Source organism: Hibiscus syriacus, unplaced genomic scaffold (assembly GCF_006381635.1).
Source record: "Hibiscus syriacus cultivar Baekdansim isolate YM2019G1 unplaced genomic scaffold, ASM638163v2 tig00110264_pilon, whole genome shotgun sequence".
NCBI classification, from domain to species: domain Eukaryota; kingdom Viridiplantae; phylum Streptophyta; class Magnoliopsida; order Malvales; family Malvaceae; genus Hibiscus; species Hibiscus syriacus.
In genome coordinates, this window is record NW_024062653.1 from 891905 (window position 1) to 919483 (window position 27579).

The window sequence follows — 27579 nt, forward strand, 5'->3', positions numbered from 1 at the left end:
ATATTATTGTTTTATCTATTTTGAAATGTGATTTACCGAAATTATTGATTTACTTATTTACTGATATACTGGTTGACTATTTATGTACCATGGTTATCTGATATATGTTATATGATTACTTGTTTTCACTGAAAGATATGATTATGTTGATTTATCGACCATTAAATTCACTACTTACTATGTGAATCGTTTTATTGAGATACTGTTTGGAGTATGATACTAGAGAGTATGGAGGTTTAGCTCTGATCATGCTGGTAATTCCTTACGAACCCAAGGTATTCCTTTAGGTTAGCTTCTAAGTCCATTGGGCCTAGGGTAAGTCCTTACGGATGCAGTTCTGAGGAATTGCATATGGTGTATGGGTGGAGGACATTCATATGATTTAAATTAACTACATAGTCATTTTTACAATATTTTACTAGATAATGATTTTGATATTATAGGGTACTGCTAAATCTGATTTCTACTGGATATTGTATGGGTAGGAGTCTGGAGTACGGAGGTTCAGCTCTGATTAAACTGGTAATTCCTTACGAACCTAAGGTGATCCTTAGGTAGGCCCAAAGGCCCCAAGGTACTCCCTTAGGGTAACTTCTTTGCTTTGTGCTTAGGGTAAGTCATTATGGATGCAGTTCTGGGGACTACATATGGAGTATTTGAATGGAGGATATTATAGTGATTTTAAAATTTTGTTTTATTTAAATAAAATATTACTATTTATAATATATGATTTTATTTATTATAGTTTCGTGGGAACGCACTAGATATCTTATTTAGATCTCCTGAATCTGGTCCTCTGAACTGTAAGCTTTCTGTATTTTACTTGAAGAAATATCAGTGGAACCTCAGCTCCTCACGAAAACTTGTAGACGTCTGAATCAATAATTTATGCTTTCTTATTTATTTGAATGTCCTTCAGCATCATTTGGTAATTCTGTATTACTGAACTTCCCAAAACTCACACTTTTACTCACCATTTTAGGTTAAAAGAATTGATAGTTGCACACTGAACTTCCTAAAGCTCACTCTTTTACTCACCATTTCAGGTTAAAAGAATTGATCAAGTGCAGCTATCAGCATCTGTAATGGGAGTTCCTTTGGCTTGGGTTGAAAAATATGGTACAAGGGCATTTAAGTCACATTTGATTTTTATACTGAGTCTAAAACTTGTATGGTTTTAATTCTTTTTGTAATATATGAATAGTTTTCTAAACTTATATTATAAATTGTTTTATAATTTTACGTATTTTAACAAAAAATTTAATTTTTTCTAGATTTTTACTGTGAGTCGCTTCGGTGGTCCTAATGTAACACCTCAGATAGGATCGGGTCACCCTCGTCAGTATGAGGATGTTACAAAATACGTCATATGAATCATCTGCAGATCAGTTATCTATCAATCATGCTGAAGGATATGTGTAACACATTACCATTGAAAGCTTTTTTATTTCTTAAAGACATCAAATTCAAGTGCTTTGGGTTGTTTTGCATTATAACATAAAGAAATAAAATTAAATCAGAACAGTGCATAGCATTAATAGTAATGAACGAGAAGACCTTCAACAAACACTCCTATCCCATTAAAAAAAGTAAACTAAATCAGCAGCTTCAGCCATTGTTTCCCCCTTTGCATTTTGGTTTTTTTTTATCTGATGCATTTTTCAAGAATCAACAAGTATGTCTCTGTGGGTGTAAATGACCCCTTTATCACCATCCACCACCTGCCCACATCCTTTCAGAATCCTGTATTTGGCCGAAAAATACGGAATTATAATACGGTAAAATAAACTATTCGAATATAGCAGGATTACCGTCGATAATTTTCAAAAGGAAGCGTTTATGTACAAATGCATGTACATAGAAATGTTTAGTAAATAAATGATCTTCAGTAGATCTGTACCATCTTGTTGTTAACAATCCTTCAACTCCGACCGGACCCCGAGCATGAATTCGGCTTGTACTTATCCCAACCTATATGGTTATACAAGAAAAAGAAAATCAAATACTTAACAATTGAACTTGGACATACTAAAAAGGTGTCAAAAACGATGGATACAATACCTCGGCACCTAGACCGAATCGAGAACCATCGCAGAATCTCGTGCTTGCATTATGGAAAACAGCAGCACTGCCCGTTTAAAGACACGATGACCAATAACTTTTTGCACATATCCATTGCATTTTCTTGTTTTATATGTGACAACTAGATAATTCAAGTCTTACCTGTCAACTTGAAGCAGGAAGACTTCCGCAGTTTCCCAGTCTTCCGTAACGATACAATCAGTATGTGCACTGCAAATGGAGGAAAAAAATGGGAAATTCATGTCCATCTGCTGATGGAAACATAGGCATATATCCTAAAGGAAAAGCAAACAAAGATATTTCAATAATCATCTCTGCCAAAAAGAGAAAATTACATACCTGCCATGTTGATGGATATGATCGATGGCTGCAGCCACGTCATCAACTATTTCAACGGTGCATTCCATTGAATTGTATTCATGATGAAACGAGCGTGCTTGTGGGATATTGAACAAGGAACTTGCTCTTGGTCCACCATATAAATTAACACCTGCAAAAGATCAATTATTGTCTGTTATCCATTCGTATTTCAAATATTGCATCACAATCTATTGGAAATACATAGAAATCAAGGATAACTTTCACTTTTGGATAATTGAAGTTACCATATATATGATAAGTGAAGGTATTTGCAATGTACCTTCCATACAAAGATCGACAATTAACTCATTAAGTGCACCGCTCTGCACTAAATCCTTGTGGACAAGAAGAGTTTCCTCAAGTAAAAGAGAAGCATTAAAGAACTATGCAATGTGCTGAACACGATATGAAAATATTCAGAAATAAATAGACAAATGAACAATAAATTACCATTGCATTGCAAGCAGCTGGATAATCTATTTTTGCATCCAAAACAATCCGCTTCGCCATATCCATATTAGCAGACTTATCAACATATACATGGCATATTCCATCTGAAACATACAGTATACTTTCACCACATGAGAAACTAGGCTCGATTCTGGCCAAGCCCATAGGAGTTTAGGACAAGCATATATAAGACAAAAGTAACCCATCTAACCTGCATGACCAAGAACAGGAATTTTGGTTGAACTCTTGATTTGAGAAACAAGTTTGTTGCTGCCTCTAACAAGATCAATAACATCATCGAGCTGAAAATGAATTTAATGCTGAGTTCCAAATTAAACCGTAAACTGTTGTTCTAAAGTATCAGTTCTATTGATTGGTCACTTTAGACCTTTAAAAGATCAGGAATCTCATCTCTTGAAGTCACAAGTCCGATAACTTTACCCCCCACCGTGTCTGGAACGGCTTCAGTTATTACCTATGAATTCAAAAGGAGGTGTGATAAAATACCAGAAAATACAAATAAACATGAAATTCCAATTCAGTATATCCAAGAAAACTCATTTCAGAATCCAGACCTTATGCAAGATAGCGTTTGATCGCTTGGCCTCCTTTCCCCTTTCAGGAGAAGCCCATTACCACTTCGGATAGCTAATGAGGCTATCTATTCAAATCATACATAAAGCCACATGAGTATATTCAGAAATAGAAGCAGATAAATTTACTAGGCAAACAAGAAATAGCTCTTAGCTACACCTCAGGCAATGCCAGATAGTATTTTCCTGCCTTGGTCAAGCTAAAAAAGATTAACATATATGGGGATGAGAACATATGTCCATGATACGATCGACCTCAGTAATTAAACAATTTATTTAAACATCTTCTTACTTACACCAAAGAGAAATAGTGGAATGGGTTTTCCAAATTTTAGTCCTATTTATTTACCTGTACAAGCGCATCAGGCCGAGATTCAAAAACAATCAAAAGAACACCCAAAGGACTTGATGTTTTCTCTAAAATGAGTCCATCTGCAAGCTGCATGCAAAGACAACCATTAGATAACTATTTGTTCAAAAAGGTTGAAGTGATTCTATTAATAAGAGCTTTGGATAAACCAAAATAGTTTTGGTCTGCAGAGAACCACTAAGAGGGAGGTTTTCAATGAGGCATCCTATTCCTATCCAAAAAAAAAATAGTTTTGGTCTCTTATGCAATCCTCTCAAACAAAAAGGGACTTTTCATGCCACACTTTTTTAAAGGTTTAGAAATTAAACAACCATGTTTCAGACCAAATGAACCTCCAGGAACTTCATTCATGGGTGTAAACCCACTGGACAATAAACTACCTCTTTTTTACCTGTGTTTTCTTCAAAATACGGCCAATTGGGTCTTCCATGTTAGCAAGCACACGAATTGACTTTGCAAGGCTTGAAACCTGTGGAATTCAAGGAATAAATTCGATAATGCAGAAAAAGATCTTAACCATAAATTTATCAGAGAAGACACGAGGTACATTTGGAGTTCGGAGCAAAAGTTTTGCATCTGGTTTTGGAATTTGAGGACATGTTAAAAGCTGAGTAATAAACAGTAACAGTAATTCAAATTCAAAAAGCAAAAAACCAATAGAATTAGATATAGGATTCAACCTTCCCAGGCTTCAAAGCTAGCCGCGATATCAAGGATTTTTCATATCCAACCTGTTGTGCAGCAGAAACATCAGCTTCATTCTCAACAGTGATCAAATTTTCATTTGCTTCAAGAGCATCAGCTATGTCTAGTAAAATCTTTTTCCGCTCTTGTGAGGACAATGCCTGAAGACCATAAGCCATTAAGTTAACTTTCTACTAGCCATGAAGGTATACATGGCTGTCAACATCAGATATTGGCAGTGAGAACAACAACTCAAGGAAGAAGTAAAATAATGTTCTAAAAATGTAAGAACATAAAATATTGGGAGCCAAAAAGCAACAGTGTATTACCTGAAGTCGTCTGGAACTTTCTCTTGCTGCAACTGCCATTTCACGGGCACCAACTTCTTTAGTTGGTTCCCACAAATGTGCATCTCGATGAAAGAGAGTACCAATTCGTTGTCCTTGGAGAACTCTTATTATGTTCTCAGCGGTACATCCACTTTATAGGAAATAAAAGAGAAATTATTAACAATGAGGCTGAAGGCAAGTGACTGACACCAGCATGACAGCATCAAATATAAATGCAGCAAAATATTTGTATATGGAAAAAGCTACAAGCTTCCGACATTTTTTTTCCTTGAGTAGCAATTCATAGAATAATGTATAAAGGTTCTTAGATGGGATTAGGAAAGATGGGTTAAATTGCTGCAAGTTTACTATCCTTCAATGCAATTACTTGCACGAAACTGGCCAGTATGTTAGTTTCATTTTAAACAATTGTAATCCGAACAAAAACAGCATAATTTAACATGTGTCAAGGTACAATAAAACATTGCAAAGAACCAAACCTATAATAAAACATTACCTTGTGATAACAACAGGAATGCCAGCATAAGCTGCATTGACAGCAGCTTTTACTTTTGCAGTCATACCTCCTCTACCCATCCTCGACTTGTCTCCAAAGGTAATCTCACCCTGATGTTTCTCCTTAACATATGTGTGGATTAGCTTTGATTTTGGATCACTTGGGGGGCCACTATAAAGACCCTCAACATCACTCAATAAAACAAGAAGATCAGCTTTTAGTTCCAAAGCAAGTAGAGCTGCCAAACTGTCATTGTCCCAAAATATACCAGAAGAATCCTGAAATGCGTATCAAATTATGAACTTCAAGGAGTTAAAGCTTCCTTTTACCAACTTTAGAAGGTGCATTAGAGCCTTGAGAAAAGCTTTTATTTGTGATGCATTAAAGCGTATAGGTACAGCCTCCTAATATTAAGATCCTACTTATGATGAACAGCTCTTTCTATTCTAACAATAGACTAAACCACCATTGGCGGAGGGATATTATTGATCAATATATATGAACACATTGTGTAACATATTACAATGTATCGGTACAGCCTCCTAAGCTTAATTCTCTACTTATGATGAAGAGTATCATTTTTTTTCATTCTAGCATTAGATAAAACTACTATAGATAGAAAAGGATAGCATTGATTCAGGTAATGATACAAAGAGACATCACAAAATATTAAAAATTATCAGCATAATACCTCATATGGAGATTTCCTGGTACTGACGGCATCATTTTCATTAAATATAGGAATAACTTTCAGCGATAATAAGGACTTCACTGTATCATTTAATTGCTTCCTAAAATCTCTATCTCTAAAATCACTGTCTGTAACAAGAAGTTGAGCTGATGAAATATCCAGCTGCAGCAAAACAAAAAGTGTATTTCAAATATTCGTGTACTGGCGATAAAACATGCATATTGGATATGGAAATGTTCCAGCAAAGAACGAATGAACTTCAAAAAAAGATAGCCTGATACAGTCATGAAATAAAAAAATGAGTGACCACCTCACTGAATAATGAATCATACAGGGCCATTAGACTATTTTGTCCAACAGCTGCACATGCCTTCCCATCAAGTTCTACTTGCGGCTTCTGAAGATCCGCAAAGCTGCAAAATATGAGACGAGAATAAATAAGAAAATTATCAAGGAAAAACTATTTATCCCAAATATAGTTATTTCCCATTTTTCTTTTTCATGAATGGCATCAATATCAATATAGTTATTTCCATTTTTCTTTTTCATGAACGTCACTACTCGGAGTTGAAAAGAAGAAATGAAAAACCTGCTGTTGACTAGTCTCCTATATTTAAGTCTTTGGCGACCTAGGCCAACTGCACCTGATGACACCAAAATAATCTCATATCCTTGGGAGTTCAATTCTTTGATCTACACATTGTTAGAAACTTTAACCAGGTTAGTGCTTAGTACAAGGCAAATAAAGCAATAAGTGCAACCTCCCAGAACTTCATTCACAATGAAGTATAAAAGGAAATACCTGCTCACAAAGTGCTCCTAATCTTCCAAGTGCTAATCGCCCATCATTTCGAGTAACGACAGCAGTCCCAACCTTCAATATAGCAGTTCACTCATTCATCAGAACTCCAGCAATCTAAAATATCAAGTTCTCTCTTGATTGATGTTAAGATGTTTACTATATTGAGAGAGCGTTTTTGTCCTTAATCAAACCATAAAATATAAATAAAGGACCAACTTGACAACAATTTCCTATCTAAAAACAAATTTTACAAACAAAAATGGACATCACTTTCAGGGCAATTCCCAATGATTAAGCATCCAAAGATTCCAGAAGAAAGATATTGAACTCTTTTAATAATATATATTTTTAAAATAAATATTAAATTTCATAAAAAGTGCTGTGCCGTACAGAGTTCTACATAATTTCATTTTTTTCCTACCTTTGTAAAATGATTTCCATAGTAAGTCAAAGACCCTTTTTTTTTCTTTTTAAAAATTTGACATCTAAAATAAGCTATTTTTACCCAACTATCAGTGTCGTAACCGGTTTTCGTCCGGGCACGAAATATTAATTTTTTGCGGGGAAATTGATGTGATTAAATGGTTTTGAAAATAATTTAAGAGTCGCCATCGGCCTTTAGGGTCAGGTAGGTCGAATACCTAAAAATTATTTTTTAAAAGAGTTTTAAGAAAACATCGATTAAAAAATGAACTGATCTGCGTTTATAACCAAAAATTCGTTCTTTTTAATAATAAAAAGGGATTCGTGGTCGGTTACGTTTAGGGAAGGATTAGCACCCCTACAACGCCCAAAATTAGTACTTTTTAATTATAAATTGTCTCTATTATTAAAATTTAAAAATTTAAAAATATATTTAATTTATAATCCTATTATTTCAAAATTATATAAAAAATATTTATTTATTTAAAAATATCCGAAAAGAACTTCTAGGTGCCTTAAGACAACTCTTTTCTTTGATATTGATAAATATTAATTTAAATAATATTGTTTACTTTTTAATTTTAAAATATCAGAATAGGACATCCAGTTGTATTAAGACTGTCCTTTTTCTTCGATATTAAAAATAAATATTTTTAAAAAAATACTATTTATTATATATTTATAAAAATATTTAATAAAATATTTAATAATAAAAATACAAATACTACTAAAACAATATATTTAAAAACAATAAAATAAATGAAGACATATAAAATAAATAACTAAATTATAATTAAAATAAAACTAAATCTGATTCCTAATTAATTGAAATTATAGGGATTAAATATTTTATCTTCTAATTTAATAATTTAATGACCAAAATAAAATTATCTAAAATTCGAATTTTATAATAAATTAAATTAAAAATATGAACTAGGGATTAAAAAATTATTTATTAAAATTAAGGGATTAAATTTGTCATTTATCCTAAATATATTATTTTAATAAAAAAGACTAAAATGAACAAAATTAAAATTCAAAGACTGAACTAAAATTATTATAAATTCAGTTTAGTGACCAAAATATAAAATTTACAAGTTGGGAGGACTACGGACGAGATTTAACTATTTTGTAATTACGCGCATAGTCCTTCCCGAAACGACGTCGTTCGGGAAGGACTATAAGAGTCCAAAATCGGCTGGCCCGAAGGGCCAACCTTCATTTTCCATTTTCTTCTCTCTCTCTTCACTGAGAGAATTTTAAACTCTCTGCCTTCTCTCTAGCTTCCCTCATCGGAGGGAAGCCGGTTACCGGTCGGCCACCGTGGGCCGCCGTGAATATCACCGCCGGCCACCGCATCCGGTGGCCGGAAAAAATATTTTTATACGAATAGGTAGATCGGACCGTCCTAAGGACGGTCCCGGTGTTCTCTTCCTTTAAAAGGCTCCTAATCGGAGCAAATCTTATAATAATACCTTCGATGTTTCGAAGGTTCTGACGAGATCCGGTGGTCGACGCTTCCTCGGTAAGTCTCTTCTTCCTTTTTCTCTCTTTTTTTTTTCTTCTGGTTCTTTGCTGCTGAGATCGTTGGTAGTTTTATATCTCTCTCTATTTTCCTTCTTTTCTTTTTTTTTCTTTTTTTGTTCTGTCTCTGTCCCTGGTTTCTGTCTCTCTCTGGTGTTTTTTGCTTGCAGATGGGTGGTGGCTTTTATAGCCACCACCGGTGTTCGTCTCAGACCGGTCCGAAGAGGGGGCCTCGGTGAGTCACCGGACTACCAGTGGTGACTCACCCCGTAGCCTTGCATGGACGGCTGGCGTTGATTCTCTGGAAGCATCATTCGGGACGTGGCAGCGGCGGAGGCGGTGAGGGCTTCTGGAAGCAGCAGCGGCGGCGCTGGGACGTGTCCCTAGGGTATAGATACCCTAGGGTTTTCTCTGGCAAATGGTGGACCGTTGGATCAAACCAGATCCAACGGTTGAGATTGAAGATGGCGGCTGGCTAGATTAGGGTCAGGAAACCCTAACTGGAAACCCAAATATTTAGGGTTTCTGGTTGGATTTGGACCGGCTCTGGTTGGTTTGTAACTGGGCCGGTTCAATTGTAATTGGGCCTGTAATTATATTTTTTATTATTTGTTTGTTTTTAATAATATTTATATGTATTTAATATATTTAATAATAATAGTAATAATAATAATAATAATAATAATAATAACAATAATAATAATAATGATAATAGTAATAATAATAATAATAATAATAATAATAATAATAATAATATGGATAAAAAATTAGTATCTTCAGCTGCCCCTCTTTGCTCATTCTTGTGTTAACAAGAATAGGGCAAAGATGAAAAGATAATAAATTTTTTTATCCATTTGATTTTATTTTGATCATAATGGAGATATTGAATAAATTCTTCTCTCTCTCCAAATAAGTTCTTCTTATTATGAACTTTCTGCTGGGGATAATGATAACCTTCTTTCTGTGATAGAGTCATTCAAAAGGTTGAATAAGCTCTTGATGAGTTCTTCTCATTATGAACTTTCTCTAGAAAGGCTGATGTTAATCTATCTCATTCTGTGATAGAATTATGCCAAAAGTTGAACAAGTTCTTCTTATTATGAACTTCTTCTTTCTTCTTCAGATGAGTTCTTCTCATTATGAACTTCTCCGGAAAAGATAATCCATCAATTGATGGATTCAGGTAAAAGGTTGAACAAATTCTTCTCATTATGAACTTCTTCTTCCTTCTTCAGATGAGTTCTTCTCATTATGAACTTTTTCTGGAAAAAATGTTCCATCAAGTGATGAATTCAGGTAAAAGGTTGAATAAATTCTTCTCATTATGAACTTCTTCTTCCTTCTTCAGATGAGTTCTTCTCATTATGAACTTTCTCTGGAAAAGATGATCCATCAAGTGATGAATTCAGGTAAAAGGTTGAATAAATTCTTCTCATTATGAACTTCTTCTTCCTTCTTCAGATGAGTTCTTCTCATTATGAACTTTCTCTGGAAAAGATAATCCATCAAGTGATGAATTCAGGTAAAAGGTTGAACAAATTCTTCTCATTATGAACTTCTTCTTCCTTCTTCAGATGAGTTCTTCTCATTATGAACTTTCTCTGGAAAAGATGATCCATCAAGTGATGAATTCAGGTAAAAGGTTGAATAAATTCTTCTCATTATGAACTTCTTCTTCCTTCTTCAGATGAGTTCTTCTCATTATGAACTTTCTCTGGAAAAGATAATCCATCAAGTGATGAATTCAGGTAAAAGGTTGAACAAATTCTTCTCATTATGAACTTCTTCTTCCTTCTTCAGATGAGTTCTTCTCATTATGAACTTTCTCTGGAAATGATGATCCATCAAGTGATGAATTCAGGTAAAAGGTTGAATAAATTCTTCTCATTATGAACTTCTTCTTCCTTCTTCAGATGAGTTCTTCTCATTATGAACTTTCCCTGGCAATGTTAATCTTTCAAATGATAGATTTGAATCTTTGCTAAAATCTTTGAAATTCCTGTTAAAATTTCAACAAGAATAAAAATGAATGAAAATGCACCTATTTTTGTAAACACCTAAAATATGATGCATGAATGTTAAGTTATTTGATTTCAGATTGGTGAATTGAGTATTTTTTCAATTGTAAAAACCCAATAGATCTTTCTTCTTCAAAACAAAGAATCTATCATCTTTGAAAAATGTAGATGTAGATATAATGTCACAAAATCTCTTGAGAATAAAACTCAATAGTATAGGCTCTTGAAAAGCTCGCATTCAGGCAACATGTTGATTCTGATAACAATTCATCTGATTATGAAGTGACCTTTCAAGATGATTTCACCGATATTGATAGTTCTTCTAATACCGAGAAATCTTGACTTCTGATTCTGATGAAGAGATAAACTGTTATACTTGACAAAAATGTGATTCTCAGAAGCTGAAACTTCAAATAGCTTTCTTCCGGTAAAAGATGGGAAGCCATTATGTGATGATCCCAGTTACAAGCAAAGGCGAAACTTGTGCTATGATTTTTGGGAAAGGAATAAACAAAAGAAGCTTGAAAAGAAACTTCTTAATGAAGAAGATCATGCAGTTCATCTTTTAATTCTAATGATTGGTTCTGTAGTTCTTACCAAAACAGATCAGATAACTCAAAGAACACTTCCAGAAGATGCTATTCTGTCTAACCAGATCAGATAACTCAAAGAACACTTCCAGAAGATGCTATTAGCAAATTCATCTTCCAAATTCAATGATTGGTTCTGCCAAACCAGATCAGATAACTCAAAGAACACTTCCAGAAGATGCTATTCTGTCTAACCAGATCAGATAACTCAAAGAACACTTCCAGAAGATGCTATTAGCAAATTCATCTTCCAAATTCAATGATTGGTTCTGCCAAACTAGATTAGATAACTCAAAGAACACTTCCAGAAGATGATATTCTGTCTAACCAGATCAGATAACTCAAAGAACACTTCCAGAAGATGCTATTCTGTCTAACCAGATCAGATAACTCAAAGAACACTTCCAGAAGATGCTATTATGTCTAACCAGATCAGATAACTCAAAGAACACTTCCAGAAGATGCTATTCTGTCTAACCAGATCAGATAATTCAAAGAACACTTCCAGAAGATGCTATTCTGTCTAACCAGATCAGATAACTCAAAGAACATTTCCAGAAGATGCTTTTCTGTCTAACCAGATCAGATAACTCTAAGAACACTTCCAAAAGATGCTATGAGTCTCTTTCAATTAATGTTTGGACTAAGATATCACAGTGCTTATTTGATGTAGAGCCAAAATTTGTAGATTCGAAGCATTTCCATGCTACTATACTGAAAAGGCTATATTCATAATTTTATCAATTAAGAACAGAGTTTCTCTTATTCTGCTTCCTCCATGTGCTGATGCTTTTCCATTGACAAAGAAATGATGGCTTTCGTGGGATCCAAGAACAAAGTCGAATTGTTTATAAACATGTACAGGAAGTGCCAAATTGACAGAAAGGATCTGTAAGGCTTTTGAAGCTTATGACAATGAGCCAACTTCGAGCGTTCAGAAGTATGTTCTTGATGAGTGCTGAAAATGGAATCTAGTATGGGTTGGAAGGAATAAAGTTGCTCCATTTGAACCTGATGAGGTGGAAATGCTTCTAGGTTTCCTTAAAAACCATATACAAGGATCTGTATAGAAACATGTTTCCTAGTGATATCAATGTCTTGTTTCTTTTTGCTGGAATCAGTACTGCAAAGATCATCTTCTACTGTTTTAGTATATCTTTGAAAACAGATGTGCAAGAACTGAATGGTGATCGGTTGGAGCAATTGATGAGTAGATTTGGCGGATTCGACTTTGTTGTAGGTAGGATCCTGTGTAATAATCTTGATGTTCATGGCTTTAAGCTAGTGATGATTTGCTTACTTTGTATTCCATGTATTTAAAAGTATTAACATAAAGTGATATTCAGAAATCTTTAATTTATTTCAAAATTATGTTAATTCAATATAAAAGAATAAATTGAATTTCAAAAATAAATTGAATCTCAAATAAATTGAACTTGAAATAGATAGAATTGTATTCAAAGTTCTGGCAAACATAAGAATGATAAAAATTCAAATGTCTCAACAAATTATTAGCATGAGTATTTCTAAATTAATCAAGTTGATACAATTTAGAGAAATGATGTAAGCTTTTGTCTGGAAGATCTCAAACGTTGTTGAAATGCTTGTAGATGTGAAGTTTCTCCCAAACTGTCAAAATCTTAAGAGGGTTCAATTGCCAGATGCCTAATATCAAACTGCATTTGAGCCGCCTTTTCAGGTTTTCAACTCAGATCCTTCCTTTGGTTACAAGATGCCCTTTGCGGGTTTTCACCTTGACCCCCTTTTTTCTTTTTTCTTTTTTTTGTTTTTTTATTCTCTTTTTTATTCTCTTCAAGCATAATATTTCTTGACAGAATCCGAGTTTATTGGATTTTTCAGAATTTTTCCATCCATTTCTGCCAAGATCAACGCTCCTCCGGAAAAGGCCTTTTTCACAACGTATGGCCCTTCCCAATTAGGCATCCATTTCCCACGGAAATCTTTATGTATAGGCAAGATCTTTTTTAGTACTAGATCACCCTCTTGGAATTCTCTTGGATGTACTTTCTTATCATGAGACTTCATCATCCGTTTTTGATACATCTGTCCATGGCAAATAGCTTTCAATCTTTTCTCTTCAATAAGGTTCAATTGATCAAATCTAGCTTGGATCCATTCAGATTCATCCAATTTTATTTCTCTCAATATTCGGAGCGATGGAATCTCAACTTCAATTGGTAAGACTGCTTCCATCCCGTAGACTAAAGAAAAAGGCGTTGCCCCAGTAGATGTTCGAACAGTAGTTCGGTATGCATATAGAGCAAAAGGTAACTTCTCGTGCCAATCTTTGTAAGTTTCAGTAGTCTTTGTAATAATTTTCTTGATGTTCTTATTTGCTGCTTCAACTGCCCCATTCATCTTTGGACGATATGCCACTGAATTTGCATGTTTGATCTTAAACTGTGCACAAAGTTCGGTCATCATTTTGTTGTTCAGGTTCAGAGCATTATCTGTAATGATCCTTTCTGGTAGGCCATATCGGCAAACTATCTCTTTCTTTATGAATTTGCAGACTGTGGACCTCTTAATATTAGTGTATGAAGCAGCTTCAACCCATTTGGTAAAATAATCAATTGCCACAAGGATTAAACAATGTCCATTCGATGCCTTTGGTGTGATTGCTCCAATGACATCTATTCCCCACATAGAAAATGGCCAGGGTGCTGTCATTACATGTAAAGGAGATGGGGGTACATGAATCTTGTCTGCATATATCTGGCATTTATGACATTTCCTTGCGTAATCAATGCAATCTGTGTACATGGTAGCCCAATAATATCCATATCTCATTATTTTTCTGGCCATGGAAAGACCATTTGCATGTGTTCCACATATTCCACTGTGTACTTCTTCAATGACATTTCGAGCTTCACTGGTATTTAAACATCTCAACAGCATTTGATCACTGCTTCTTCTATACATAATCTCTCCATCAAGAAAATATCCAGCAGCCATTCTTCTCAAGGTTCTTTTATCAATTTCTGATGCATTTGGTGGATAACTTTGATTTTTGATATATTGCAGGATATCATGATACCATGGTTTACCATCTACCTCTTCTTCCACACTATAACAATGTGCAGGAATTTCATATACTTGCATTTTGATTGGCATCATATCAACTTTCTTATTTGCCTGAAACATAGCAGCTAATGTAGCCAAAGCATCTGCCATTTGATTTTCTTCTCGAGGGAGATAATTGAAGGTAACTCTCTCAAATTCTTTCACTAATTCGAGTGTAAAATTTCGGTATTCCAATAATTTGGGATCTTTTGTTTCCCATTCTCCTCGCAATTGATACACCACTAACGATGAATCTCCATATATCTTGAGAAATTTGATTTTTCTTTCTATAGCTGCTTTTAACCCCATGACACAAGCTTCATATTCCGCCATATTATTGGTACAAAAGAACTCCAGTCTGCTTGTAAAGGGATAATAAACATTTTCAGGAGAAATTAACATTGCCCCGATTCCTCGTCCCAAAGCATTAGATGCTCCGTCAAAGTAAAGCTTCCAAGTTGCAAATTCATCATTTGTTCTGACTTCTTCATTCATGGATATGCATAACAAATCTTCATCAGGAAAATTGAAGTTCAAAGGCTGATAATCATTTGATACACGACTGGCCAGAAAATCAGCTATTACACTTCCTTTTATTGCTTTTTGGTTGACATATATAATATCAAACTCAGATAATAACATCTGCCATCTAGCCATTCTGCCTGTCAAAGCTGGTGATTCCATTAGGAACTTTAAAGGATCAAGTTTGGATATCAACCAAGTAGTATGGTATAACATATATTGTCTGAGTCTTCGAGTAGTCCACACCAAAGCACAACATAATTTTTGTATTGGTGGATATCGAACTTCACAATCAGTAAATTTCTTGCTCAGATAATAAATAGCTTTTTCTTTCCTTCCTGATTCATCATGCTGTCCTAGTACACATCCCATCGAATTTTCGAAAACCGTCAAGTAGAGAATTAATGGTCTATCAGGCATTGGTGATACTAAAATGGGGGCATTGGATAAATATCTCTTAATAATATCCAAAGTTTCTTGACATTCTTTATTCCAGACTTCAGGATTGTTCTTTCGAAGTAATTTGAACACTGGATCACATTTGTCAGTTAATTGAGAAATGAAACGAGATATATAATTTAATCTTCCCAAAAAGCCTCGAACTTCTTTTTTTGTATTGGGTGGTGGAAGATCTTGAATTGCTTTGACTTTATCTGGATCAATTTCAATTCCTTTTTTGCTGACCACAAATCCCAAGAGTTTTCCAGAAGTTACCCCAAAAGTGCATTTAGCAGGGTTGAGCTTTAATTGATATTTCCTCAACCTCTGAAAAAGCTTTCTCAAATTTTGAATATGTTCTTCTTCCGTTCTGGATTTGGCAATCATGTCATCTACATATACTTCAATCTCTTTGTGCATCATGTCATGAAACAAAGTTACCATGGCTCTTTGATATGTTGCCCCTGCATTTTTCAATCCAAATGGCATCACTTTATAACAGAATGTGCCCCACATGGTTATAAATGTCGTCTTTTCCATGTCTTCAGGATTCATTTTTATCTGATTATATCCTGAAAAGCCATCCATAAATGAAAACCATGCGTGCCCTGCAGTATTGTCCACCAATGTGTCTATGTGGGGTAATGGAAAGCTATCTTTCGGACTAGCTTTGTTGAGATCTCTGTAATCCACGCACATTCGAACTTTTCCATTTTTCTTAGGTACGGGAACAATGTTGGCTACCCATTCTGGGTATTTAGATGCCTGTAGGAAACCTGCATTGATTTGCTTCATCACTTCTTCTTTGATTTGCAACAACATTTCTGGCCTCATTCTTCTGAGCTTTTGTTGGACTGGTTTATATTCTGGATTGATTGGAAGCTTATGTATCACTATATCTGTGCTCAAACCAGGCATATCTTGATAGGACCAGGCAAATATATCTTTGAACTCTTGAAGGAGATTTATCAATTCTTGTTTTATCGGGATTGTCAGAGTAGTACCAATTTTCACCTCTTTTCTGTCTTCATCTGTTCCCAAATTCACAGTCTCAACCCTTTCCTTGTGGGGTAGAATTTGTTTGTCTTCTTTTTCTACCAATCTTAATAGTTCAGTAGGAATATCACATTCCAGTTTATCTTCACAACCATTGATTTCTTCCAGACATATAGGCTGCTCTAAATTTATCACTGGATTAAATTTAGGAATACACATGCTATTAACACGGTGACACCTGCAAATTTAAGTCGGAACATTTCCGAAAGAATATAGTAAATTTATGAAATGTAAAAATGTAATAAAATGTAAAGAATGATTGCCATCTGAAAATTTTAAAGAAAGTTCCTTATATTTAACATAATTTCTTTTACAAGATAACAAAAAGTTTTCATATTTTTGAGCTAAACATAAAGATTAGTTCTGAATATTACTCTGCATTAATATTAAAAACTATAGGAAGATCTTCAGTGGTCCAATTGGTGAGTGTTTCTCCAGGAAGACATGGACGAATCCTATCCCAGTACTTGCCAGTCTTGTTGTCATTCATGATCATGTTGATAAATAATCCATTCATAGCTTCTTCAACTATGTCTTGATCTTTCGTCAACTTTTCTTCTTTAAAGGCTTCAACAAGCTGCTGTTCCACATTAATTGTTCCCCCTGATCTAAATATGGTATTCAACTGTGGGAAAGACATGTGTTTCCAAAGGATTTCTCCCCCTTTCAATTTTGCCTTTCTGTCTTCACATCTTCTTTTCATCTCTTTGTTCTTTTGCTGAGGATTAGGCTTAAATCCCAGCCCAAAACGGTCTTTTTTCATCTTTATACTGATAGGAACTGAAATCCCTTGAAGATTCTTTCCTAGACCTTTCCCAGCTTTAGCTCCGATGCCTAAAGTTTGTTGTACCGTCATCTTGGTGCAATCAGACAATTTGGGATATGGAATTTTGCTTCCTTCCGCAATAACGGTTGCATTTACAAATTCAAGAGCTCGAAAAGAGCATTCAAGAGCCTCATCATTGGTGTCGATATATGGAACATCGCTTGTTACAGACGCAATGATTTCTTCTTCAGCACTGACGCATATTAGTTGTCCATCAACAACAAATTTCAATTTCTGATGTAATGAAGAAGGAACGGCTCCTGCTGAATGAATCCATGGCCTCCCTAATAGACAATTATATGTGGGGTGGATGTCCATAACCACAAAGTCAATATTGTACACGACTGGGCCAATTAACAACGGTATTTCCATTTTCCCAAGCACTTCTTTTTGAGTACCATCAAATGCTCGTACCACATTCTGATAACTCTTCATGTGTGATTGATCCAGAGGCATTCTTTGAAGTGTAACTAGGGGCATCAAGTTGAGAGCAGATCCATTGTCAATCAATACTCCTGGCAACACATGACCATGACAGTGTGTCGTGATGTTCAAAGCTCTTACTGACCCCATTCCGCCTTCCGGTATTTCATCATCTGTGAACGTTATGTAATTGTCAGCGGCTATATGTCCCACAATCCTGTCAAGTTTATTGAGGGATATATCTTCGGGGATGAATGTTTGATTGAGAATTTTCATCAAAGCATTTCTATGCGCTTCTGAATTCATCAATAGATCAAGAATAGAAATTCTCGCCTGTTGTTTGTGTAGTTGTTCAACCACACTATACTCACTATGTTTCAAGAATTTCAAAAATTCTTGAGCTTGCTTTTCTGTCACAGGTTCATTGAATGCTGGAAGGGATTCATCCTCAAATACCTTCTGAGGTATTGCCATGGCTTTTCCTTTTGCTTTCACTTGTTCTGAAGCATTGGATGTTTCGGGAGAGTAACATCTCCCACTTCTCGTAAAGAAACCGACTTCGCTCACTGCTTCGGACGTTGATGTTGTACTCAGACTTTGCATTTTCTCTTCTGTTTTATCTAGAGAAACAGATCCTCCTACCATTGAAACATTGGTAGTATAATTCCAAGGTACCCTGCGGGTATCTTTGTATGGAAATGGTATAGGAGTGGTAATAACTACTTTTGGCCTTATTGGTGCCGGAATCACCGTGGATGATTTCACATTAATGATCACAGGATCATTTATTCTTTGATTTGGTTTAGAATCCTCTGATGAGCAAACATCATCTTCTTTTTTCCCGGGTTCTTCTTTAAAGAATTCTATTTCTCTGTTGTTCATCAATTTTTGCACCAAGTTTCTAAACTCAGGACATAGTTGAATTTTATGCCCTTTCTCCTGATGATATTCATAATAATTCTTGCCTTCATTCTGCTTTGGCCTGAATTGTTGTGGAATTATACCGGCTAAAGAAAGTTGTTGGAATATCCAAACAAACGGAGATTTAATTTCAGAAATGTCAGTCTTTGCTTTCTTTCTGTTCTCTTCCTGAATTGCATTCACGTTTTTATCTCCATGATTTGGCAATGGATGACTTGATGCGGATGGTGTATTGAATTCCAACTTCCCAGTGTTAATCAAATTTTGAACCACCCTTTTGAATGCTAGACAGTTTTCAATAGAATGTCCTGTAATTCCTTCATGGTAAACACAGTGTGCCTTTGTATCATACCAAGGAGGGAATGGTGGTTGCATGGGAACCAAAGGATAGGGCCTTATAACATCTGCTTTTAACAGCGAATCATAGATCTCTGCATATGGTACTGGTAAAGGTGTAAAAGACAACCTTTCATTTTCCTTTCGAGATCCTCTGGACTCTGCTCGATTAGTGTTTGTTTCCTCTTTCTTAACCCTTGGCTGGGTTATTGTAACACTTTTCGATGAATCTTTGCTGTAAGAATTGGCATTGTTGACCTCATTCTCCTTTTTCCGGTATGTAGGTCTTTTGGAACTAGACCCATCATTCGATTCAATCTTGCCACTTTTCAAGACATTTTCAATTAATTCTCCAGAAATGACCAAATCCGCAAAATTTCTGGTTGCATTCCCCATTAGATGGTTTAAATAAGGAGCCTTCAATGTATGGACAAACATCACTGTGGCCTCTTTTTCTGACAAAGGTGGTTGAACTTGGGCCGCAGTGTCACGCCATCTCTGGGCATACTGTCTGAATGTTTCATTATTCTTTTTCTCCAAGTTTTGAAGAGTCCATCTATCAGGGACCATGTCTGTCACATGGCGGTACTGCTCTAAAAATGCTTTAGCCAAATCTTTCCAGGATCTAATGTTGGCTTTGGTCAATTGAGTATACCATTTTAAAGTCGGTCCTGTCAAACTATCCTGGAAGCAGTGAATTAACAATTTTTCGTCCTTCACATATCCTGCCATTCTTCGACAAAACATAGTAATGTGGGATGAAGGGCATGTAGTACCGTTATATTTATCAAATTCGGGAGCTTTGAACTTGATAGGGAGGATTAGGTCTGGAACCAAACTCAACTCACTAGCATCAAATCCATAGAATGATTCAGTTATTTCCACGGATTTCATTTGCTCTTCTAAGCTCTTGATCTGTCTGGTCAGTTCTTCATTTACTTTTTGTTTCTCATTTAGCTCAATCAAATCTGGGATCAACTGATCAGTATTAAGATCCCCTACTTTCACATCTGATATAAGCGGATTTTTGCTTGAAGATGCGGGATCCACTTGTTGATCTTCATGTGGTTTAGCTTCTTGTAATGCAGATGTACGAGCATTGATTTGTATAGGTGTAGTACCAGAGTGATAAATTGGTTCTGGTGAAAAACCTAGAGGATATATGGGTTCTCGGTCGAAAGATACAGGATTTTCATGCATTTTTCCACTGATAGCCTGCCTTTTAAACATGTCCTTTATCTTCTTCATCATACTGTCTTGTGAGTTTGCAATGCTGGCTTCAATTTTTTCCAACTTCATTCTCATTTCCTCTTGTTCTTTATGATGCTGTTCCTCAATACGCTGTATTTTATCCTCCATAATTCTCTTAGTGGCTTGTCTAGTACTGTAGTGATGTAGTATTTCTCTTTTGGCCAAAGTAACTGCGATTGAAAAATCTTTTAATATTATTTTTTCAAATTTTAATTAATGAATTTTATTTTAATAGATAAAATAATAATTCATAGCGAAAATTATGAAATGAATGATGAATGTATGCAAAATGCATGTATGTAAAAAACATTGATCCCAAAAAGTTAACTGTCATAGAACAACTTTCATCGGCATACAAAAGTTTCTTTATAATAGTTCATAACTACAGATAAGGCGTAGCTTTCCTATTAAGCTCTATAATTTCTTTCATTAACCATGACACCTTCTTTCCATACTTAGAAACTGGATCAACTTGATGCTCAATTATTTCGGCTTCAACAGCTAGTTCCCCAACATATCTGGCAACCTCACTCATTTGTACCATGGCCTCGAACACCATATTGCTTCTTTCTTCACTTCTTTCGACATAGAACTCAGTTGACTTTTGCCATCGTTCAGTTGTTCCTTCAAGAGTTTGCTCTAACTCAGTGACTCTGACTTGATAATTGTGCAGAATTTTTTCAAGATCTCTAATGCGTCTTCGCAGTGAAGCATTTTCCTCATTACTTTCTTTGAGATCATTAGGTCCTAGATGAACCTTTTCTTGAAACGATGATTCTTCAAGTTGCAAAATGTAAGAATTAAACTCGGAGTTTTTGTTTCTAGACTGATCCAGATCCTCTTCAAGTTTTGTTCGTGCTTCTTGCGTTCTTTGATTAAGCTTCTGGATTTGAACATCTTTGTTTCTGCATCTTTGCATCCAGTTGCTAGCCACTTCCTGCTCTACCTCAAGTCTGGTGTTGAAATTTTTTCTTTCTAACTCCCATTTTTCTTTTTCAACATTGGATTCTTCCATCTTTTGGCCTCTGACTTCAAGTTCAGCAATCAACTGGTTCATTTCAGATTCAAATCCTTTGAACATGCTATTTTTCTCACTTTCAAATTTAACAAAGATGTCATTCTTCATCTCTTCTAAATCTTTGGCTCGATCTCTTTCTCTTTGCATTTCATTCATGATCTCACGGTGTTCAGCCTTGTGTTTTATAATTCGCTCTCTTCTGTCGACCTCGAAATCTTCCATTTTTTGCTTTCCTTTTTCCAGGCTTTTGAGTAGACAGCTATTCTTTCCTTTCAAATCTTCAACTCGTCTTTTCTCGATGTTCAATTCTCTGGTCATCTGTACCGTTGATTGGTTGGGTCCTGATGCTTTTCGGGATTTATATAACTCCTGGTAATTTTTCTGTAAGGCTCTGTACTCATCCTCACCTTTTTCTTTATCTTTTCTCAACATTGCACATTGTGATGAATGAAAGTCAATGTCAACCCCCAACATAGCTTTGTCTTGTCTCATTTGCTCTAACTCTTTCGACCAGCTATCTCTTTCTGTTTCAAACTCAGCTCTCAAGATTTCAATCTCTGATGGAACCACCTTAATGCGATCTTCCATAGAGATATCCTCATTTTGATCTGGTAGAGGAATATTTTCGTTTTTTCTGACAGATCTCCAATCTTCATAATCAGGAGTTAGCATTTCTTTTGCTGCTTTAGCTCGAATACAAAAAGTTGTTTTCCAAGCTGTAACGGCTTCCATGATATTTCTTTTATAATTTTTGCTGTGGAATGCGAACTCAGATGACTGTAGTCCAGCAGTGACAGGTACAAATTGACGACCTTCATACTGTCTTATAACCAGAAGTGGTGCATATCCAATTCCTCCCCATAATCCGAGCAACATTATCCAGTTGTAATCACCACATTTGTAAATGAATTCCCTTTGTATTTGCCATGGGGCTCGCCAAATAACGTCATTGCTTTGCAGATTTCGAAAGGCATTAATCCACATATCTTTCTTAATTTCTTTAGGCCATTCCTGCTCCAAAAATTCCTTTAATGGTGAATAATCCGTATTAAAACGTCGGTATGAAATCTTTTCTGTTCTCCAGAAATGACTACGGATCCAAACATATAACAACTGAGTACACCCTGAGAATCGTCCACCTCCTAGCCTTCTGCAAGCATTTAACGATCTGAAGGTCTCTGCTAGGATGGCAGAAACAGGATTAATCTTCTTCGGTAGCTGTTCAAACAAGTCTACCACTGCAGCTTCAACATATCCCAATACTTTTGGGAAGATGACCATACCATATATACCCAGAGCAAATAGATCGAATCGTACTTTAGCGTCTGGATGACTCTGAATAAGCTCTCTGATGTTGGTCCAAGTAATGCCTTCACTTTCGCCTTTTTGTTTTGTACGGGCTGCTACCCATTCTTCTCGTACCCCGGCAATCTTTGCTAATTTAACTCGAAAAGGTTGAGTTTTAATTGACTTTGAATAGATTCGATTCTCCAACGCCTCTTCGATATGTAGCAGAGTTGTGTATTCTTCAATAGTAGGGACCAAGTCCTCCTTATTGAAAGTGAAGCAATTGTACCCTGGATTCCAGAATTGAACTAGGGCTCGGAGTAATTCATCATCAACTTCTACATAGAGCAGATATGGGATGTCTCCGTAAGTCTGATAAAACTGCAATTTTTTGTTTGAATCCCAACTTTCCCAAATGCTTCGCAAATCTTGCATATCATTTCTTTTTAGTGAAACTGAAGCATAACTGGCCAAGTCAGATACATAATCATCCTGCAGACTATCTCCTCCTTGTCTTTGTAAATCCTCAGCCCACTGTCTTACTTCTGAGTTCAGAATTATTTGATTTGAACACTTTTTATCCATAGATGAAGGCTTTCCAATGAGACAATTAACACAAGGATCAATGTCTTTTATCCTGTATGATGCAATGCAAACAGAAAAATAAAGAACACACAAAACAAATAAATTAGTTTACATAAAAAATTCAATAATAACATTTATTTAATTTAAACATGCTTTTCTAAATTTAAATAATTTAAATAAACATGTAATTTAAACCATAAATAAATTAACAGGAAAGACAGAATTCATTTCTCCTGTGTGTACATCTATTTTGGACAAAATTTCGGCATGACTTCGGATTGGAAGAGTTTCTAAGGTTTTTTATATGCAGGGTTTCAGATCTATGAGTAAAGGTACTCGAATTGTCCATGTTAATGCCCCCTTAGGCTGCTAACCCTCAACCCTAGTCCATCACAGACTAAAGTGGATCGAGTTCAATTCGAGGGGATACATTTCTCTATATCTGACACGGAGAATAAATTCTCACGAAGACATAGAGCATATGAACCCCGGAAGTTACTTGCTAGGTCTGACACGGAGAATAAATTCTCACGAAGACGTCGCTTTCACCCCCACTTAAAAGGGACAACTCAATTATAGAGCTTTATGTTATGCAATGCAAGTGTTGTGTGTGAGGAGAAATGCTCAAACCTTTGACAGTAAAATAAATAATGAAATAAAATAATTACAAATAAAATAAAACAGATAAATATTATGAAAATAATAAGTAAATATAAAAATTTTGAAAAAATAAAATTAAAAATTAAATATATGATTTTTTAATTTTTAATTTATAGAGACAATTCATAATTGATTTTTAAAAGTTTGACCAGTCCCCAGCAGAGTCGCCAAGCTGTCGTAACCGGTTTTCGTCCGGGCACGAAATATTAATTTTTTGGCGGGGAAATTGATGTGATTAAATGGTTTTGAAAATAATTTGAGAGTCGCCATCGGCCTTTAGGGTCAGGTAGGTCGAATACCTAAAAATTATTTTTTAAAAGAGTTTTAAGAAAACATCGATTAAAAAATGAACTGATCTGCGTTTATAACCAAAAATTCGTTCTTTTTAATAATAAAAAGGGATTCGTGGTCGGTTACGTTTAGGGAAGGATTAGCACCCCTACACGCCCAAATTGGTACTTTTTAATTATAAATTGTCTCTATTATTAAAATTTAAAAATTTAAAAATATATTTAATTTATAATCCTATTATTTCAAAATTATATAAAAAATATTTATTTATTTAAAAATATCCGAAAAGAACTTCTAGGTGCCTTAAGACAACTCTTTTCTTTGATATTGATAAATATTAATTTAAATAATATTGTTTACTTTTTAATTTTAAAATATCAGAATAGGACATCCAGTTGTATTAAGACTGTCCTTTTTCTTCGATATTAAAAATAAATATTTAAAAAAAAAACTATTTATTATATATTTATAAAAATATTTAATAAAATATTTAATAATAAAAATACAAATACTACTAAAACAATATATTTAAAAACAATAAAATAAATGAAGACATATAAAATAAATAACTAAATTATAATTAAAATAAACTAAATCTGATTCCTAATTAATTGAAATTATAGGGATTAAATATTTTATCTTCTAATTTAATAATTTAATGACCAAAATAAAATTATCTAAAATTCAAATTTTATAATAAATTAAATTAAAAATATGAACTAGGGATTAAAAAATTATTTATTAAAATTAAGGGATTAAATTTGTCATTTATCCTAAATATATTATTTTAATAAAAAAGACTAAAATGAACAAAATTAAAATTCAAAGACTGAACTAAAATTATTATAAATTCAGTTTAGTGACCAAAATATAAAATTTACAAGTTGGGAGGACTACGGACGGGATTTAACTATTTTGTAATTACGCGCATAGTCCTTCCCGAAACGACGTCGTTCGGGAAGGACTATAAGAGTCCAAAATCGGCTGGCCCGAAGGGCCAACCTTCATTTTCCATTTTCTTCTCTCTCTCTTCACTGAGAGAATTTTAAACTCTCTGCCTTCTCTCTAGCTTCCCTCATCGGAGGGAAGCCGGTTACCGGTCGGCCACCGTGGGCCGCCGTGAATATCACCGCCGGCCACCGCATCCGGTGGCCGGAAAAAATATTTTTATACGAATAGGTAGATCGGACCGTCCTAAGGACGGTCCCGGTGTTCTCTTCCTTTAAAAGGCTCCTAATCGGAGCAAATCTTATAATAATACCTTCGATGTTTCGAAGGTTCTGACGAGATCCGGTGGTCGACGCTTCCTCGGTAAGTCTCTTCTTCCTTTTTCTCTCTTTTTTTTTCTTCTGGTTCTTTGCTGCTGATATCGTTGGTAGTTTTATATCTCTCTCTATTTTCCTTCTTTTCTTTTTTTTTTCTTTTTTTGTTCTGTCTCTGTCCCTGGTTTCTGTCTCTCTCTGGTGTTTTTTTGCTTGCAGATGGGTGGTGGCTTTTATAGCCACCACCGGTGTTCGTCTCAGACCGGTCCGAAGAGGGGGCCTCGGTGAGTCACCGGACTACCAGTGGTGACTCACCCCGTAGCCTTGCATGGACGGCTGGCGTTGATTCTCTGGAAGCATCATTCGGGACGTGGCAGCGGCGGAGGCGGTGAGGGCTTCTGGAAGCAGCAGCGGCGGCGCTGGGACGTGTCCCTAGGGTATAAATACCCTAGGGTTTTCTCTGGCAAATGGTGGACCGTTGGATCAAACCAGATCCAACGGTTGAGATTGAAGATGGCGGCTGGCTAGATTAGGGTCAGGAAACCCTAACTGGAAACCCAAATATTTAGGGTTTCTGGTTGGATTTGGACCGGCTCTGGTTGGTTTGTAACTGGGCCGGTTCAATTGTAATTGGGCCTGTAATTATATTTTTTATTATTTGTTTGTTTTTAATAATATTTATATGTATTTAATATATTTAATAATAATAGTAATAATAATAATAATAATAATAATAATAATAATAATAATAATAATAATGATGATAATAGTAATAATAATAATAATAATAATAATATTAATAATAATAATATGGATAAAAAATTAGTATCTTCAATCAGTTTATCCAGTTTTCAAAAAACAAATAATCTTAAAGAAATATTACAATTTAAATTACAATTTGCAATGAAACAAACACAGAAATTCTATTTTCAGATTTCAATATCCTTATACATATATATCATGCACTTAGCTTGGCTTAAAAATAGCATCCAGCATCCTCGATCCCATTTTAAGATCTTCAAAAACTATATAAATGCATTTTGCACAATTTAGGAGAAGGCACTAGGAAATGCCTGATAAAAAAAATTCACTTCTGCCACCTTTTTTCCATCGAAAAGAAAGCATGTTTTAGGCACTAAAAATGTGCGTCTTCTCTGCTACAGTAGACAAATAAAAAGAAATCGAGGAGTTCATTTTCTTTTGCAGTTCCACATCTTTCCTAGTATCCAAACACCACCTCCCCTCCAATTGAAACCAACATAAAGCCACTAAACATTCAAATCAGTTCGTTTCTTTATCACATTAAGCTAATCAAAAAGTCAAAACTTAAAACAATGCCAGCAACAACAAAAAAGTGAACCTTAATGACGATACGCTTGACATCCTTGACAAAAGCTCTGGAACTATCCTCGGCCATTGCTTGCTGTGTTCAACTCAGTGAGTCAATAATGGTTTTTATTTTCAATTTGGAAATAGGTTTTTATAATAAGCCTGAGCTTTCAAATCAGTAGAAGAGAAAGCTGTTTTGAGGTTGAGAAGTGTTAGTGGGCTTTTGGATTACTTTTTTGGGTTAGCTGGTGGATGAGGCGCCTCCGAAAGCGGGCCACATGGGACAAAAATATAATATTTTAAATCAATGTTCCATGATTTTTTGGTTTACTACGTAAATGGTCAATAATGTTTGGGTATGTTCGTTTTTACCACTAATATTTGAAAAGTCATAAATTGATTACTAATGTTATCATTTGTTACAAAATGGTCACTCGACGTTAACAGTCGTTACTTGTGGTTGACGAAAAGCTGATGTGGCACGTTAATATGATTTTTTACCATCATTTGATCATATTATACCATTTTGACCGACCTTTCTTCTTCTTCTTCAACCTAACCCCTTCTTTTTCTTCTTCAACCGAACCATCTTTGGCTAATTTTGCATCTTCTGTGACAACATCTTCAACAAATTGTTCCTTTCATTTTGGATGAAAGAACTCCAAAAAACTGATCTTATCTGTGTTTGTTGAGAAGTTGAATAAGAAGAAATGAATAGCATCTGGTTTTATTATTCCTTTTCTGTAACTACAACACAACTAGCTTATATAGTAGTCATGACTTCAAGCTTACTCAATCTCACAACTGCTTGTAACAGCATCCATAACAAACTTCATACGACACTATTCTCAACAACC

General features: G+C 35.0%; 1 pseudogene; it reads right to left on the minus strand.

Moving 5' to 3' along the window:
• Nucleotides 1-1529: 1529 nt before the first annotated feature.
• LOC120115409 lies at nucleotides 1530-26869 on the minus strand (annotated as a pseudogene).
• Nucleotides 26870-27579: the final 710 nt, after the last annotated feature.